This window comes from Rhinoraja longicauda, chromosome 20 (genome assembly GCF_053455715.1).
Source record: "Rhinoraja longicauda isolate Sanriku21f chromosome 20, sRhiLon1.1, whole genome shotgun sequence".
Lineage (NCBI taxonomy): Eukaryota > Metazoa > Chordata > Chondrichthyes > Rajiformes > Arhynchobatidae > Rhinoraja > Rhinoraja longicauda.
This window is the reverse complement of record NC_135972.1, coordinates 12,866,790-12,884,615: the sequence shown is the minus strand read 5'-3', so window position 1 is coordinate 12,884,615 and position 17,826 is coordinate 12,866,790. Positions and strand designations below refer to the sequence as shown.

The 17,826-nt window shown below is 44.1% G+C and overlaps 1 protein-coding gene across 2 annotated transcripts in view; it reads left to right on the top strand.

The window, feature by feature from the left end:
• The window catches only part of LOC144603566 (neuronal cell adhesion molecule-like), a 352,237-nt gene that overhangs the window by 69,150 nt on the left and 265,261 nt on the right, over positions 1-17,826 (top strand). For both annotated transcript variants that reach the window (XM_078416960.1, XM_078416961.1), the window contains exon 2: positions 161-239. The gene's annotated coding sequence lies outside the window, so the exon portion shown is untranslated. The remainder of the gene's footprint in view (positions 1-160; positions 240-17,826) is intronic.

The window sequence follows — 17,826 nt, the reverse complement described above, 5'->3', positions numbered from 1 at the left end:
ACGTGGTTGTAAAGGGTATAAGCTTTCATAATCCTCTCTTGTGTTGTGCTGGTGCTTATTTTAGGTGGTGTCACCACTGAGAACGTGAGTGAGATCCATCTGCTGTTGCACCATGATTCATTTGTTTATGCTCAAGTGTTGATATTTTCTTGCATTACAGCAGTAACAACACTTCAGGAAGAGTTTTGGCTCTCGAGCAAGCTGGAACGAACTGTGGGAGTGAGAGGCGGAATATAAATGCAAGTACTTTTCCTTTTCCACCTTAATTGTAAAGGTGCTTTAATTGATTGTGTGGAAAATTGCAGCATCAAAATGCTCAGTAAATTACCAAGTATACAAGGGCGGCACGGTGGCGCAGCGGTAGAACTGCCGCCTTACAGCGAATGCAGCGCCGGAGACCCGGGTTCCATCCCCACTACGGGCGCTGTCTGTATGGAGTTTGTACGTTCTCCCCGTGACCCGCGTGGGTTTTCTCCGGGTGCTCTGGTTTCCTCCCACACTCCAAAGACGTGCAGGTTTGTAGGTTAATTGGCAGGGCAAATGTAAAAAAAAAATTAAAAAAAATTGTCCCTAGTGGGTGTAGGATAGTGTTAGTGTGCGGGGATCGCTGGGCGGCGCGGACCCGGTGGGCCGAAGGGCCTGTTTCTGCACTGTATCTCTAAATCTAAAAAAAAACCAATAAGGTGTAATTGGAGGAGAAGCACTTATCTAAGCGCAATCTTGCCCACACACGAATAGCCATTTTCTTCAGTTCCCTTCTTGATATTTGGTACTTATTTACCATTCTGAGAATACCATACCAGACTGAGACTTCCATTTACCAAAGGAAATACTTCTTGACTCTTTCGCCACTGTAGGTCAATCTTAACCCTCCCTGTTCCAGTAACCGTGTCTGAAGTTTTTATCATCTACTGATAACTATATCTCCCCATTCCTCAAACATTGTTAAACCTTTCCTCTGAGATTTTCCACACCAGCATCCCTCCCACAGATGTCGTGTTGCATTGAGGGCCTCCTAACCTTCGAGGGCCCGGAGATGTGGATAGGTTTGTTTTGGTATTGCTACCTTGGGCAATGAAACTAAGCTTCGGGATTGATTAGCATGAGCTCCATTGTGAACAAACTCTGTGATTGGGACTTCTTTATTGCTGAGCTACCCTGACATGGCGACACAACAGCCACCTCATTCCGCCAAGGACCAGGATTGAGAATGAACAAGGCATGATTTTTAAGTTCGCAGATGCCATTAAAATGGGTGGTGTCGTAGAGAGTGTAGATGGTTATCAAGAATTACAGCCGGATCAGCTGGGCATGTGGGCTGAGGAATAGCTGATGGAGTTCAACACAGGTCAGTATGAGGTGTTACTTTTTGGGAAGCCAAACCAGGGCAGGACCTTAACAGTGAACGTTCGGGGCCCTCTGGATTGCTGTGGAGCCCAGGGATCTAAGAGTACAAGTACATAGTTCTCTGAAAGTTTCATTGTAGGTAGAAATGGGTGGAACAAAAGCGTTTGGGACATTGGCCTTCAGTCAGAGATTTGAGTGGAGAGGTTGCAACATCATGTTACAGTTGTACAAGAAGTTAGTGAGGCCACACTTGGAGTATTCTGTTTAGTTTGGTCGGAAAGATGCTATTAAACTAGAAAGATTCGGAGAAGATTTAAAAGGACATTGCCAGGAATTGAGGGACTAGGCTATAGAAAGGGAATTGAGTAGGTTGGGACCTTATTGCTTGGATTGCAGGAGGCTGTGGGGTAATCTTGTCGAGGTTATCAGATCATGAGGGAATAGAAAGGGTGAATGCACACTTTTATCAAGAATAGAGCAATCATAAACCAGAGGACACAGGTTTAAAGTGACTGGGGAAAGATTTAATAGGAACCTAAGGGGCAACGTTTTCAGACATGTGGTGGTGGGTGCATGGAATAAGCTGCCAGAAGAAGTGGATACAATAACAACATGTAAAAGACATTCAGAGGGATATGTGAGCAAATGGGACTAGCTTGGGGACTAGCATCTTGGTGGTTATGGCCAAGTTGAGCTGAAGGACCTGGTTTTCATTATCTGTATGACACTAACACCCCCTCCCATAGTCCACCCATCACTTGCCAGCTCCTGCCTCGCCTCTTTTATACTGGTTGTCTTCCCGGCAAACAGTCCTGATGCAGAGACCTGACCTTCAATGTCGACCATCCCTTTCCCTCCACAAATGTTGTTCGATTCACTGAGTTCCTCCAGCGACTTGTATTAAAAAAAATCTTAAATGCTAGTAGTTTAATTGGCTTCAGTAAATAACTCGTTAGAGCAGGTAAGGGGCAAATGTATCAAGCTATTTGTAGGGCACATGAGGGTAAATGGATTGCTGGATTAAAATGGGATTGCGCTGCTGGAAAATGGCATTGACCCGATGGGCTGAATGATCTGTCTAGCCTTAAATAGACAATAGACAATAGGTGCAGGAGTAGGCCATTCAGCCCCTCGAGCCAGCACCGCCATTCAATGCGATCATGGCTGATCACTATCAATCAGTACCCCGTTCCTGCCTTCTCCCCATACCCCCTCACTCCGCTATCCTTAAGAGCTCTATCCAGCTCTCTCTTGAAAGCATCCAACGAACTGGCCTCCACTGCCTTCTGAGGCAGAGAATTCCACACCTTCACCACCCTCTGACTGAAAAAGTTCTTCCTCATCTCCGTTCTAAATGGCCTACCCCTTATTCTCAAACTGTGGCCCCTTGTTCTGGACTCCCCCAACATTGGGAACATGTTATCTGCCTCTAATGTGTCCAATCCCCTAATTATCTTATATGTTTCAATAAGATCCCCCCTCATCCTTCTAAATTCCAGTGTATACAAGCCCAATCGCTCCAGCCTTTCAACATACGACAGTCCCGCCATTCCGGGAATTAATCTAGTGAACCTACGCTGCACGCCCTCCATAGCAAGAATATCCTTCCTCAAATTTGGAGACCAAAACTGCACACAGTACTCCAGGTGCGGTCTCACCAGGGCCCGGTACAACTGTAGAAGGACCTCTTTGCTCCTATACTCAATGAGGTAGTAAATGATAGTTCGAGTGCTGTTATCAATGTATGGATACGTCATCGGCATCAAAGCAGCTCGCTGAAGCTCTGAATCGGGCAGAATGAAAACAAGGCAAATATATCAAGTGGTTGCCTACAATGTAGAATTAGATTACAGCAAATATTTGGGATGGGGGAGAGAGGAGCAAGAGGAAAATGATGCTACCCTCCTTCAGGATATTATTCCCAGCTGTGATTGGGGCCCTCCCCCATCCCACATCGCACATCAATCCAATTAAATCTCACCAATTGCCTTGAAATTGGTCCTGGTTGATACTCTTGCAACTTGGAGATGAAACTGTTCCAAGGAAGAGAAGACAAAAACATTTTCTTTATATTTGGCCATGTGCCATCTTAGCAGGAAGAATAAGTAGGCCATATATCTCTTATAAATGAGTAGCGAAATGGTGATCTCGATTCATAGAGATCATTAGAAATGCTGGTAGTTTATTGAGGCCATAAAATGAGTAATGGAAAGCTCTGAGTTTTCAACAAAATTTTCTAGGAAAAGAATTGAGGAAAGTCATAATGTCGGATTAAGCTGTAAAGGATCCTGTTGGTGTGCTCTACATGCATCAGTGTAGTTTTAGCTTGAGGTACAACGTGTACACCAGGTTCGCACTGACCAATGATCAGCCATACACTAGTTCTAACCTACACACTCGAGACAATTTACAGAAGCCAATTAACTTGCTTACCTGTACGTCGTTGGAATGTGGAAGGAAACCCACTCGGTCACAGGGAGAACTTACAAACTCCATACAGCCAGCACACGTAGTTGGGATTGAACTGGGATTTCTGGCACTAAGGCAGCAACTCTATCTCTGGGCCATTGAGCACTAACACCTCATCCTGCTCCATTGACGTTTCTTCTGAGATTTTTGTAAGCTTGAAGATTCTGAGTTCATCACGATTGTTCTGGAGTTTTGGCAGTTCTCACCTAAAGTCACGCTGTGGAAAGACATAAATTGGAGGCACACAATGTTGTTCAATGGCAAGTAAACCCTGCAGTGAACTGAAGAATTGACCATTGAAAATTCTCAGTGGGTCTACGCTAGTTGGTCACCCCTTCTCTCAGTCCCTAGTTTTATCACGCAGCAGATCTATTCTGAAACATTATGACAGGATTTTTATCTGATGAACATTGCAGAGGATATAGCTAATTTCATGCCAGTGTTTGGCATGCGCACTGAATATCTCAATTGTGGGAACAAATTTCAATGTATTTGCAAGATGGTTCAAATGCATCTTTCAGTCCTGGTTGCATGGTGTGGGGGTGGTTATTCTTGGGGGAGTCCAGAACCAGGGGTCACAGTTTAAGAATAAGGGGTAGGCCATTTTGGACTGAGATAAGGAAAAGCTTTTTCACCCAGAGAGTCGTGAATCTGTGGAATTCTCTGCTACAGAAGGCAGTGGAGACCAATTCACTGGATGTATTCAAGAGAGAGTTAGGTATAACTCAGGATTAACGAAATAAAGGGATATGGGGAGAAAGCAGGAACAGGGTACTGATTTTGGATGATCAGCCATGATCATATTGAATGGCGCTGCTGGCTCGGCTCGGAAAGCAGCGGGTGGCTGTGGCGGGTTTGTTCCACCTCAGAATGTGGGGATGGTTTTTATCACTTTTTAAAAAATCAACTAGTAATTGTTGAGCCAGTAGAATTTAGGAGAATTTTGATAATGGCCGAGTACTTTGGCCTAATTCATAATATTAGTGAGACCCACTGAGAATTTAGAAGGATGAGAGGGGATCTTATCGAAACATATAAGATTATTAAGGGGTTGGACACGTTAGAGGCAGGAAACATGTTCCCAATGTTGGGGGAGTCCAGAACCAGGGGCCACAGTTTTAAGAATAAGGGGTAGGCCATTTAGAACGGAGATGAGGAAAAACTTTTTCAGTCAGAGAGTTGTAAATCTGTGGAATTCTCTGCCTCAGAAGGGAGTGGAGGCCAATTATCTGAATGCTTTCAAGAGAGAGCTAGATGGAGCTCTTAAGGATAGCTGAGTCAGGGGGTATGGGGAGAAGGCAGGAACGGGGTACTGATTGAGAATGATCAGCAATGATCACATTGAATGGTGGTGCTGGCTCGAAGGGCCGGATGGCCTACTCCTGCACCTATTGTCTATTGTCTATTAGCAGAATATGAATATGATTTTGATCCTGACTACAGGTGCTGTCTGTACGGAGTTTGTACATTCTCCTTGTGACCATGTGGGTTTTCTCTGTGTGCTCCTGTTTCTTCCCACATTCCAAAGGTGTGCAGGTTTGTTGGTAGTGTAGGAAGGAACTGGTTTGTGGGTTCATTGGCTTCTGTGAATTGTCCTTCGTGTGTAGGATAGAACTAGTGTACAGGGGGTTGTTGGACAGTGCAAACCTGGTGGGCCAAAAAGCTTGTTTCCCTGCTGTATCTCTGAACTAAACTCAAGGCTCTTTCCCTCTCCCCATTCCTGCCTTTGTCACTTATTGGCTAAGGAAAATACTATTCCACAGGATAATAACAGAGCAAGAGTGAATAGGGGAAGGAAGTGCAGTGAGGGAGGTCATGGAGACGAAGCCTGTAAGAGATGAGCAGGTCAACTGGTCGAGAAAGGTGGTGGGTTGGGACAGTGGAAAAGGAAGGGGAGGTGGTGCCAGCAATTATCTGCTGATGATTCCCTCGGGTGAATCATGGAGCCATTTTGTGTGTGCATGTTCTGAGGATGGATTTGAACGCAAAGTGCAGATGTGTGCGGCACATGGATGGGCTGCAGGCATGATGATACATATCATGTCACGGTTGGAGCAAAAGGTGTAGTTCAATGAGGGGCTTCCTTTCACACTTCAAGGAGTGCGCCACCCTTTCACCCCACCCATTTTGCTTTCACCTCTAAGCTCTGTTTACTCTTTTGCTCCTGTGCAGTATCTAGTCTCTCTTTGTTGATGCACAAGCCCTGTGATACATGAGATCTCTCCTTGCTCTTCCCCCCCCCTCCCTCCCTTCCCCAGCCCACAATAGAGATGAAAGCTTGTCCCATGGGGGATCTTTAGAAAATCATGCTTTTATTGTTTGCTCGGTTTGAGTTGAAAGTGCAGACCTTGCTCCAGGCAGTGTGCAACATGACAACTATTATGGACCCAGATCCTACCCTTCCCCCTTCCCAAGCTCAATGCAAATGCTGGTCCTCCTGGACACAGCCATTCAGCCCCTGCAGTCTCCCCAGGCATCCATTGCAGGGATTGCAAGGAACTGGCACAATTTTTATTCTTGTCACGGTTGCTCCTTAACTGGGGGCTGCTCAAGCACTAGGGTCAAGGCGTTGCAGTTCGGGACGTTGAGTGGTTTGATGTTAGCGGAACTCTGCCAGAAATGGAGGAAGTCTTCTAATCCTGTTGCCTAAATCAAAGGTTAGTTGGAAACATTGCCAACTTTTCATGTTATAAGAGCAGAATTGGACCATTTGGCCCATCAAGTCTACTCCACCATTTAATCATGGCTGGTCTATCTTTCCCTCTAAACCCCATTCTCCTGCCTCCCCCCCCCCCACTCCCCAATAACCCCTGGCTCCCATACTAATCAAGAATCTATCTATCTCTGCCTTTAAAATATCCACTGACTCGGCCTCCACAGCCATCTGTGGCAATGAATTCCACAGATTCACCACCCTCTGACTAACGAAATTCTTCCTCATCTCCTCTCTAAAGGTACTTTTGCGAGAGATGTATCATTAATTGCTATGGTATGGTAAAATGGGGATTATTCCAATTAGCAGTTTATCATACTAAAGATAAAATCATCAATGGACAGCAGCAGTATATTGAACTGTGTGAAGAATCAAAAGCAATGAGAAATACAATCAGATAATTATAAAGTTGCACTAGTAATTGATCTCATTCAATTTTTTCATTTGCCAAATGTTTCTTCTCCCTCAACTTTTCTCTTTTAATCTTTTGATTAAACTCCACCGCACTGACTTGGTCATTCTAGTTCTGAAAACAATTCAGACTCCAACTCCCCCACCACATGCCACACCTGATCTCACACCTTATTTTTCTCCTTCCACCTACATTCTTTCCTCTAACTTCACAATTCGCAACTCTTCAATCCTTTTGTCTTGTACCTTCTGTCTTTTCATCTCTGGCCTTTGTACAATCATCTGCCTTTCAACCCCCCCCCGCCCCCCGCCCCCCCCCTCACCTCATCTGTGCCCACCTATAACTTGTCAGGCTTTGTCCTGGGCTTCCTCTCTTCCAGCTGTCTCCCGCCCCATACCCCTCCCACCCTACCCCCACCTTCCCACCCAACCACAATCAATCTGAAGAAGTGTCCCAACCCGAAACGTCACCTATCCATGTTTTCCGGAGATGCTGCATGACCCGATGAGTTAATCCAGCACTTTTTTTGTTGTAAACCAGCATCTGCGGTTCCTTGCTTCAATAAACTAGTTGTCCCATTTCCAAAGGTGAAATCTAACAAACGTGATTGAATATTCATAGGAGTTAACTAAGGCAATGCAGTTCATGGATATGGACTTACAAAAACAATTGCTCAGTATCCCATCTTGACATCAAGGTTGAAAGTCAAAGAATAAAAGCAACTGCAGCAATAAGGGTAAAAAAATTGGGTCGATAATTGAAATTGGTGCAGTAAGTTTGCCGATCTGGAGGGAAATAGACAATGAAGTTCCCCAGGGAACTGTTACATGGACCACTGGTTTTCTTGGTGAGTATTAATGATTTTTGACTTTGACGTATTGGACACAATGTCCAAATCTGCACATGTCAAGAAATTTATGGAGATAATAATGGAATGTGAGGAGGATGTTTATAGACCAAGGAGATTTGGGTAGATTGGGGCCAGATGAAATTTAACGCTGGGAAAGTTGACCACATCCATTTTGGTAGGAAGAATGAAAGGAGGCATTACGACCAAGAGGGCAGAATTCTGTAAGGCATACAAGAGGAGAGATCTGTGGAATATATATGTGTGTTGTATATTGACAGTGGCAGTGCAGTTTGAGAAAGTGGTTTAAAAAATAACGCTGGATCCAATGCATTATATATGATGGCATTGAGTGCATGATCAAGGAAGTCATGATTAACCTTAATTAAACCAATGCTTCAATGCAACTGGAGGATTGTAACTAGTTCTGGAGACCAGCCCTCTGGGACGATGCTGATGTGTTGGGACGAGTGTGGAAGCGATTGATGCAAAATGAGTCTGGGAATGAGGGACTTTAATCATCTGTGGGACTGGAGAAGCTGGGGGTGTGGGTTCTGCTTGGAACAGACAATTTACTTGGAGGAAACCTAGTTGGGGTATTTAACATGATGAAAGGTGCAGGCCGTGGGAGGAGAGAAATGCTGGCAGAAGAGATAGATACAAAATGCTGGAGTAACGGCAGGTCAGGCAGCATCACTGGAGAAAAAGGATTGGTGACGTTTCTTCAGACTGAAAGTGGAGTGGGGTGGGGGGGGGGGGAATAGACCAGCACATAAATGACCTCTGGCAGGATGTTGCCTGGTAGGTAATTTTGGTCTGAAGGAGGGTCTGGCCCGAAATGTCACCCATCCTTTTTTTTTGCACTGATGCTAACTGACCCACTGAGTTACTCCAGCACTTTGTGTCTATCTTTGCTGTAAACCAGCATCTGCAGTTCATTGTTTCTACATACTGGCAGAAGAGGTTGGGGATCATAAGAAACAATAAAGGCAAAAGAACCAAAAATGATTAAGACCTTTTGTTTTTACATGATGAGTGGACTTATCATGGCCTGGAATATTTGGAGTTTTGCGTGATGAGTGGACTTTGATGTCAGGGGCAGTAGTAGAAATAACAACATGATTAAGGGAGCTGGATATATATTTGAAAGGAGGTCCATTTTGGGCTGTTGGAGAGGTTGGGGTAGTGGAACTGGCTGGATCACTCAACTGTAGAACGGCACTGGGCCTGTACTCGCTGGAGTTCAGAAGAATGAGGGGGGGGGGGGCTCATTGAAACGTACCAAATAGCTTGAATAAAGTGGATGTGGAGAGGCTGTTTCCGCTAGAGGGTGAGTCTAGGACTAGAAGTCATAGCATCAGAATTAAAGGACGTTCCTTTAGGAAGGAGATGCGGAGAAATTTCCTTGGTCAGAGGGTGGTGAATCTGTGGAATTCTCTGCCACAGAAGGCTGTGGAGGCCAAGTCAATGGATATTTTTAAGGCAGAGATAGACAGATTCTTGATTAGTATGGGTGTTGGGGGTTATGGGGAGAAGGCAGGAGAATGGGTTATGAGTGGGAGATAGATCAGCCATGATTAAATGGTGAGGTAAACTCGATGGGCTGAATGGCCTAATTCTGCTCCTATCACTGTTGACCTTATGGCCCTATGTACCAATCAACAATTATGTAAAGGTGAATCAATTGTTCAATAGTGCTTTACCTTAATCTGCTTTGACTGACCTGGCCTGATCTCAATTTCAGGTATTTTGTCTCTCACCCTCTATATTTTTCATCTATGGCCTTTGCCCTTCTATCTGGCTATCCTGGTCTGTGTTGGCCTATTACCTGCCAGGGTTTGTCCTGCCTCTCCTCCTCTTTTCCAGCTCCCCCCCCCCCCCCCCCCCCCCCCCACCTCACAGTCCCGACCCAAAATGTGGCCTATCCATGTTCTCCTGGGATGCTGCCTAACCCGCTGAGCCACACCGGCACAGTCTTCCTGTGAGAATGCCGTGCTTGGGCCCAGAGATGAAGCAATCCTTGCGAATCTCTCTCTGTTACAGGCGGTATACTGTGTGTGGCGCGCCAAATGTAGACTCTTCTTGCAAGCACTTCGCTCACCATCTTCTGCTCCAGTGCCTTGGGCAGAATTGAAAAAGAATGAGTGGATTTGAAAAAAAAATAAATTTCATTTACTGGATGAATGATTTCCCAGAGCTTGCAAGCGTTAAATTTGCAGGTGATCTTTAAAGAATGATTTGTATTTGACTATGGCACCTGGGGAAGGGTGGCAGGGTTAAAGACTAATCTGAATTTGGCTGCTGTTGTTAATTGGCAACACTACTGCACTATTTAAGCAGAGATTTTGTTTTTTGTATTGACGATATGACCAGAGGGATAACTATAAGATATACAAGACCAAAAATTAAGGGGTAAATGTGTGCAAAGTTCACAGTTGAGAAAGTGGTTTAAAAAAGCTAAGGGGATAAGTCAGAGGAGCAGAATTAGGCCATTTGACCCATCAAGTCCACTCCACCATTCAATCACGACTGATCTATCTTTCCCTCTCAACCCCGTTCTCCTGCCTTCTCTCCATAACCTTTAATACCCTTGCTAATCATGTGCTGATGCTACCTGACCTGCTGAGTTACTCCAACATTTTGTGTCTATCTTTTGATCCCAGCTGATTTGCCTGGGGAAGGCATAATTCAAAGAAATGGTGAGATGGGGCAAAAACAATATAGTCAGGGTAAAATAGACTAGATTTTGGAAATTTGAAGAAAGTGAGAATCCTGCAAATATACAGCAAATTAGGAAACATTTGGGGAGGGAGGGGAAAGTAAGTTAATGAGACACATGGTTGACCTTCAATCAAACCGACCAGCATTGTATTCTATAGAGGTATTCTCGATGTACGCTTCTCTCCAGTCTGAAATCAGAGTCCGTCACTACCACATTGTTTCCTGCCACTCGCTCAACTTTCGGTCTGAAGAAGGGTCTTGACCCAAAACGTCACCCATTCCCTCTCTCCAGATGCTGCCTGTCCTACTGAGTTACTCCAGCTTTTTTGTGTCTATCTTTCGTTTAAACCAGCATCTGCAGTTTCTTCTTATACATACAACTTTCTATTTGTGAGGTCCTAGCCCCTTCCCAATTTCATGGGCTTGGTATCGAGAACAAAAGCTACCGTGCATTATGTTATCAACCTTGCTTCCCTCATCAGTCCTCTCAAACAAATAACTCTAAGTTGATTAAATACAATTTGCCTTTTAAATCCATGCAGGTTTTCTCTAATTAATCCACCTTGGTCAGGTTTAGGATAACAGACAAGAATCTGCAAAAGAATCATCCAACCATTCCTTGAAAGCAATGTTCAGTTTCTGCATTATATTTAATTTCTATGAATTGCTAACTCAAATCAGCACGTTTGTAGCATGGCCTTTTGCCTTTGCTCATCAATTTTCACCATCCAACTCTTAAATTCTGAAAATTTCTTCCAAATAATGTGGTGATGTTTGTTTAGTAATCCTCGTGGAGAACCTTGTGATGTGTTCCACTGGTCACATCAATGCTTATCATTGCATAAAATTTAAACACAGCATTGGCTCTAAATGCACCTGTGCTTTCAATGATGATTAAAGCATTTCATAACAATTGTTTTAGCACAGTGATGCAAAAATTGCCATTTTTCTCACATGACTTCATGCGGTGTGGCTGATTGAAAGTGACATCATGCAGTTCAGTCGTGTCCCAGAGGAGGTTTCTAAAAATAATGTAGGTTGCAGACTATAATATCAGCTCATGTCTTCCTAATACACCGGCTTACAGTATGTCCCAACAGCTTATGAATTCATAGTCATGTGTTCTTAAGAGCAGTACAGTAAAAACCTTGGGTTAAAAATAGATTCATTTTAATGCCTTGCTGATCGGCGAGAGAGAGAGAGCACAGGCTTCTTCCTGGGGAAAGATGCAACCTGGTTTGGTTTAGTTTGGCTCAGAGATACAGAGCGGAAACATACCCTTTGGCCAGCACCTACCAGCGATCCCTGCACACCAACACTATCCTACACACACTGGGGACAATTTTTACATCGATACCAAGCCAATGAACCTACAACCCTGTATGCCTATGGAGTGTGGGAGGAAACCGAAGCTCTCGGAGAAAACCCACGCAGTACATGGGAAGTACGTACAGACAAGCACTCGTAGTCTGGATCGAACCCGGGTCTTTGGCACTTAAAGGCAGTAGCTCTACCGCTGCCGCTGGGTTAAAGATGGGTTAACCGGGAGCCTTTTGATGAGCCGCTCGAAGGAGAGAGATGCTCAGTGAGTGAGGGACTGGTTCCCTTGCTGTGCATTGAGAGCTAATCTGGTGCTGTGCAATTGTCAGCAGCTCAAGGCACTCTTGATTTCCTCTGCCCACAAGCTGTTTCCACATGCATGTGAATTCACCACAGTGCATGTATATATGCATGCTTTCCTCACGCACTCCTTTGCCATCTTCCTTCTTGTCCCCTTTTACTTTCACTTTAATCTTGCTTTCCATCCTGCCTGTCTTTGCCAATATCCTTTTTATTTCCCTCCTGCTTTCACTTGCACAGGCACAAGAGTCTTGCCGATGTAATTAAAAGAGAAAAAGGGCAGTTTTACTGTCCACGGTCCCCGAAGCCCTCATTAGAAGGAAATGGGAACAGCTGGTCAGGAAGGTGGGGAGTTATTCTTGTATTAAAGGCAGCAGTGTTATTATTGCCCCAGATTGGGGGAAAGCCAGAAGTGTCTTTATGTGTGTAGCTGATGGTCTGGGATTTTCATCTGGACAGCTCCTTCCAAACTGATAACATTTTAATTTGACCTGAGCCGGAAAATTTGCTTTATTCCCTCTTACACCATGACTGTGACTTGCAGTGAAATCTGAAGGAGCAGGCCAGAAATCGTTTTGATCAGCCGTGAAGAAAGCTGGAAGATGGGCCACACAGTTGTGGCCCACACAGTTGGCAGAGTGGAGTATAACAAGTTATTTTGATTTTTGGGTGGTGTTTCTGTTTGTGATGAAGAAAAAAATATATATTTTACTCTGTTGGGGACAGGAGTCCTTTTCCTTTGACACACACACACACAAAAGGCTGGAGTAGCTCTGGAGCAACTATCAATCTGCTAAGTATGGTCGATGTTTTGTGTTGGGTAAAACTTGCATTTGGTTTATTCAATTCATCCCTTTTAGGATGTGAGATTATTTTCTTCATGACATTAGAATTCATTAAGGAAAAAAAATGGCCATCCTTGTGTCATCTTGCTTGCATATAACATCAGCTCCTTCAATGCTGTTGACGCTTAACTACCTTGGTTCAGGGATAAGTAAGGATTGAGAATAAAGGCAGGTACTTCCATCAACATCTTCATCCAGTAAATTAATTAAAACAAAATAATCACTAACTTTTTCTGTTGAGCAATTTTACTTACTGCGATAATAATAATAATAATAATATAATAATAATAATAATAATAATAATAATAATAATAATAATAATAAAATAATAATAATAAAATAATAATAATAAAATAATTATAATTATAATAATAATAATATAATAATATAATAATAATAATAATAATATATAATATATAATAATAATAATAATAATAATAATATTCATTTATTGTCGTTGCAACGAGTACAACAAAATTTAAAAATAGCAATCCTGACGGTGCGTAAAAACATATATGCAATAAATGCAAAACAAATAAATACAAATATATTAAATACAAAAGTTTTAACATTATGACCTAGTGCAGAAAGTAGTGTTCAGTTCTCGTATGGCCCTGGGGTAAAAACTGTTCTTAAGTCTGTTTGTTCGGGATTTGATCGACCTGAAACGTCGACCAGAGGGCAGAAGAACAAACAGACGGTGGCCGGGGTGGGATGGATCTTTTATTATTTTGCCTGCTCTACTGAGGCAGCGTAGGCTGAACAGGTGCTCCAGGGAGGGCAGTGAGCAGCCGATGATGACCCTCTGAAGGGCCTTCCTGACCTTTTCTGAGCAGCTGGCATACCATGTGGTTATACAGTATGCCAGCACACTCTTGATGGAGCAGCGATAGAAGGAAATTCCTATCTATCTTCCAAAGCCAATGGAAGAACTCGCACTTCCAGATCAAGGAAATGAGGACAGTAGGGTGGCGCAGTGGTAGAGCTGCTGCTTTACAGTGCCAGGGACCAAGGTTCGATCCTGACCAAGGGGGCTCTCTGTACAAAGTTTGTACGTTCTCCCTGTGACTGCGTGGGTTTCCCCCCATGAGCTCCGGTTTCCCCCCACGCTCCAAAAATGTACAGGTTTGTCCGTTAATTGGCTTCGGTAAAAAAAATTGTAAATTGTCCTTGGTGTGTAGAACAGTGCGAGTGTACGGATTGATCATTGGTTGGCGCAGACTCAGTGGGCCTGATTCTGCACTGTATCTCTAAAGTCTAAAGTAAAGTCTAAATCAAGAACTGGTTGCTAGGCCAGTATCCTAACCCTATGCTCTTGTACTCCTGATTCAGGAATTATTCTGGCTTCTCCAGATAATTCAATAACCTGAATTCCAACATTCAAGGAAACGGTAGAACCCTTTCTGCTGTTTCTGGCATCCTTCTGAAACGTAGCCTTCAGATTTTAAATGCAATGCTCGTTGCAGTCTATCCTGGCGGTTACGGAAATTTGCCACAGCCTCCCAGCTTCTGCACGTCTGTGCCTCTTTATTTATGAAGCCGCAGTCCCATGCGACTTGCTAATCATTCTCTCAGTATGTCCTGTCACTTTTAAAGTTCCCGAAGCATGTTCATCTCTGTTCCTGTACACCCTTAAGAAACATCGTCCTTCGGACTGCATTATATCTCCTTGTCCTTTCTGCCCGAAATTTATTTGGACTAAATTTCATCTGCCACTTTCTTTTTTGTGCTCGTTCTGTCAGCCTTTCTGTATTCACTTGCAGCCTTTAACTATTCGCCTCCTAGATTGGTGTCATCTGCACGTTTGTGAAATATTACTCTCTACACCCGCGTCCACGTCATTAACAAAAATCAAAGGCGGGAGTGGTCCCAGCACAGATCCCCGGAGAGCCCCACTGTCTGCCATTGTTCAGCCTGAAAAACATCGCTTACGACTGATCTCTGCTTTCTGTCCTTGAGCCAATTTTTTTTAATATCCGTGTTGCCTGTGGCCCCTTTATTCCATGGGATTCAATTCTGTCGGAGGCTTTCATGTGGCAATTTCTCAATAGTTTCTGAAGACCCGTATGGCGAATTTTCTTCTCTTCAATCTTCTCTGTTACCTCAACAAACGCTCAACCAAGTTAGTCAAATATGATTTTCTTTTTACAAATCTGTACTGCCACCCTTATCATCTCCAGCTTCTCTTTGTGATCCCCCCCCCCACCACCCCCTCTTTGATTATCCTTATTACACCCCTTGCAGTCCATCCCTAGGCACTGCCTATTAGTCTTGTTATCGGTCAGAACCTCAGCACACCACGAACCCAAGAACCTTCAAAGAAAATGTTGCAGAAATAATGACTTCAGTAATCTACATCATAATTCTGAGTTGGGTTATTTTTGGAAGCTCGTCTTGTAATGGAGAGGTAAAGCACACTGGGCCAAGACCCTCAGAATGAAGAAGGCTTCTGACTGGAAACGTTGTCTGTCCACTCCCTCCACTGATGCTTCCCGATCTGCTGAGTTCCTCCAGCACTTTGAGTCGAACTATGAGAGGTGATTGCTTACGGAGTAGATGCAGAGGAGAAGTCGAACCAGCGGCCACAGTCTTATAGTAAAAGGTCAGTCATCCAGGATGGGGATGAGAACAAACTACTTAAGCCAGAGGGTACGGGATTATCAATGGGCTGGTATGAGTCAGTATTTAGAGAGGCATTGGTTAATCAAAAATAATCATTGCAGATGTTTTAAGGGAAGATTGTTTGTCCGACTAACAATTGAGGCAATAACGGTGGCAATGAGAGTTGAGCGTTTTGTGTGACACATAAGCACACAAGCTTCTTAGTTTTACCTTTAGAGGTACAGTGTGGAAACAGGCCCTTCGAACCACCGAATCCACGCTGACCAGCGATCACCCGTACACTAGTTCTATCCTGTACACTAGGGACAATTTACAATAGCCAATTAACCTACGGATTTGGAATTTGGGGGGAAAGTGGAGAAAACCCATGCGGTCACAGAGAGAACGTACAAACTTCATACGAACACAAAATACTGGAGTAACTCAGAGGGACAGACAGCATCTCTGGAGAGAAGGAATGGGTGATGTTTCGGGTCGAGACCCGTCTCCAGAGATGTTGTCTGTCCTGCTGAGTTACTCCAGCATTTTGTGTCTACCTTCGATTTAAACCAGCATCTGCAGTTCTTTCCTACACAAACTCCATACAGACATCTGTTTGACAAAGTTCCACGTGATAGATTAATCATGACAGTGAAATCCTACCAGATTCAAAGGAAATTAAATGTCAGCTAAGCATCAGGGTCGTGACAGAAAGCAAAAGATAATGGTGAGAGGAAGTTTTGGTGACTGGAAGACAGTATGCATGGGGGTTCCACAGGGCTCCGTTCTTGATCCTCTGCTTTCTGGGGTACATGGAAGCGCATTTAAATTTGGGTCAACGTTTGCACTTGCAGCTTGTGCCAAAGTTGGCAGTGTGGTCGATTATAAAGAGGGAAGAAAGATGATACAGAAATATATCAATGGGTTGGTGAGGTGGGCAATAAGAGTGGCAAATAAGGTTCAATTCAGAGCGTTGAGGATTGGAAATATGAGGTGCTGCATTTGGGGAGGACAACGTTTGGAGGGATAAAGAGATTTTGGACTCAACAAACCCCTGGAAGTTGTAGGGCAGGTCGACAAGGTGGTTAAAAAGATGGTTGGGATTGTTTATGAGCTGTGGCACAGAATGCAAAGGAAGGCAGCCTGTGGTGGCATCGTACATAATGTTAGATGTGGCGCAGCTGGCTCATCTGTACAGTTACAGTCAGCACACGACAGAATGGATGCAATCGGATTGGAGAAGGCGCAGAGGAAATATGGAGAAAGGTGGCGGGATCTGGAAAATTGTAGTTAATGGGTTTGCTTCATTTGGATGAGGGAGACAGGGGTGATTTAACTGCCTTGTATAAAACTGGCGGCTAAGAGGGGTAAAATGAACTTTTAGCACAGAGTAAGTAGAAGCATTATTTTGCATTAGATTTATGTTAGTCATAACAACCCCAATGAAGGTTATTCAGCATATCATGTGCATGGGAGTAATCATATAGCCTCCCTTCCTCCACTCCCTATTTATTTTCCCTGTAACTATGCAGGTCATTCCTTCTCTCACACACCTCATCTTCTCTTTATTTCCTGTTGCCATCAACCGTACGGCGGCACGGTGGCGCAGCGGCAGAGTTGCTGCCTTTCAGCGAATGCAGCGTCGGAGACTCGGGTTCGATCCTGACTACGGGCGCCGTTTGTACGGAGTTTGTACCGTGAACTGCGTGGGTTTTCTCCGAGATCTTCGGTTTCCTCCCACACTCCAAAGACGTTAATTGGCTGGGCAAATGTAAAAAAGAATTGTCCCTAGTGGGTGTAGGATAGTGTTAGTGTGCGGGGATCGCTGGGCGGCGCGGACCCGGTGGGCCGAAGGGCCTGTTTCTGCGCTGTATCTCTAAATCTAAAATCTAAATCTAAACCTATGCTAAAGGGGCATACGTAGTAACCAATTAAACTGGAACGAAGATAGAAAAGGGAAGCGTTGAGATGAAAATGAATGAATGAATGATACTTTATTATCACATGTGACATGTCACAGTAGGATTCTTTGTTTTGCATACACAAGGTATGCAAAGAGTCGCCATGTATAGGTGCGGACAAGGTTACATAGTATACCATTTAGTCCCCAATGGTCCCATTTTGTTCTCAGCCCCCCCCCCCTCCCTCCCCCACTCCCCTCCCCTCCCCCCCTTCCTCCCACCACACCGGGCCCCCCTTTGTATTCAATGGTTGTACTTTGAACCTCATTGTCTGAAAAGTTGGGCCAAAT